Source organism: Amphimedon queenslandica, unplaced genomic scaffold (genome assembly GCF_000090795.2).
Source record: "Amphimedon queenslandica unplaced genomic scaffold, v1.1 AMPQUscaffold_13107, whole genome shotgun sequence".
In the NCBI taxonomy this organism is placed as follows: domain Eukaryota; kingdom Metazoa; phylum Porifera; class Demospongiae; order Haplosclerida; family Niphatidae; genus Amphimedon; species Amphimedon queenslandica.
The window spans coordinates 14,033-15,063 of record NW_003546657.1 but is presented as its reverse complement, the minus strand read 5'-3'; positions in this window follow the sequence as shown (position 1 = coordinate 15,063).

Genomic DNA, 1,031 nt, shown 5'->3' with positions numbered 1-1,031 from the left:
CTGATTCCATGGACTTTAGCATAATTTCTGATGAAAGCAACAACCCGGAGAATATTATAAGTCAAAGCATGGTTTGGTGTCTTTCCAGAATTTCCGTGAACTCTAATAAATTTAAGTACATAACATTTAATTTGTAAGTCCCATACCTTGGTATTAATCCATTCATTCTGTAGTTTTTCATGATTTCCTCAAACCTGCTTTTGCCACATGCATGTAGCTTTAGAAATGTTACTCTACATATCTAGTTGAAAAACAATTAATTTTGTGTTGTGTCACTCATAGTCACAAACCTTATGACCTTGATGCATGAACGTAAAAATTGCCTCTTTCTCTCTTTCTGTTTCCTGTGGTTGCCAGTCGACAATCCCCCCATGGTAGATGTTGCTGCCATTTGACTCAATAGCAATTTCTTGAACAGGCTTTGCCATGGCTCGTTTGTCACATCTATATGTTTTTATGTAAGAGTGACTGAACAGTGCATAGCAATTATCTGAGCAACCACATCCATGTTCAAAGAACTTTGATAATTCTTCCTCCTGTAGGTCTTGCTTCCTCATGTCATCACAAGAGTGCATAGTTGAAGTAGCTGGAGCATCAGGCGTTGCTGATTCTAAATCAAGATCTGATACTTGTAGCTCCACAGCCACCTCAGGATCAAACAGTGGTGGATTAATATCTTTATCACAATCTTTTGTCTCTATCTCTTCTCTTTCCCTTCTACCTCTTCTTCCATATCTTTTACTGCTTCATAGTCTGTCTCTATCAATTAAGAAATACACTGTATAACTAAGTTTAGTATAATAATATTGTGCATTTATACAGGTGATGGAATGTCATTGTTGTGATACCAAACCGCTATTTACAGTTAGTATGTAAACAGTGTTATGAATAAGCTTACCACTAGTTTCATCACCAAAGTAGTCCCCAAGAACTAAAGCAACATAGTCACTGTCTCGAGGACCTATTTCTTCATTTAACAAGCAAGCAATGTCTCTTTCTGTAGCCATAGCTTTAAAAGTAGTCTTTGTCTT